Source organism: Bison bison, unplaced genomic scaffold (genome assembly GCF_000754665.1).
Source record: "Bison bison bison isolate TAMUID 2011002044 unplaced genomic scaffold, Bison_UMD1.0 scf7180017864213, whole genome shotgun sequence".
Taxonomy (NCBI): domain Eukaryota; kingdom Metazoa; phylum Chordata; class Mammalia; order Artiodactyla; family Bovidae; genus Bison; species Bison bison.
In genome coordinates, this window is record NW_011494785.1 from 717,693 (window position 1) to 718,000 (window position 308).

General features: G+C 43.8%; 1 protein-coding gene across 1 annotated transcript in view; it reads right to left on the reverse strand.

Annotated features, from left to right (window-relative positions):
- Window positions 1–308, reverse strand: part of PLEKHG6 (pleckstrin homology domain containing, family G (with RhoGef domain) member 6) — a 15,560-nt gene that overhangs the window by 6,807 nt on the left and 8,445 nt on the right. The window lies entirely within an intron of this gene.

Consider the following 308-nt stretch of genomic DNA (forward strand, 5'->3'; position numbering starts at 1 on the left):
GACATAGACACACACAAAGATACACACAGAGAGACACGCGGACACACACACAGACACACACACATAGAATAAAGACATAGACACACACATAGACACACAGACACACACACATAGAATAAAGACATAGACACAGAGACACAGAGAGAGACATACGGACACACACAGACATAGACACACACAAAGACACGCGGACACACACACAGACACACACACACAGAATAAAGACATAGACACACACAAAGATACACACAGAGAGACACGCGGACACACACACAGACACACACACATAGAATAAAGACATAGACACA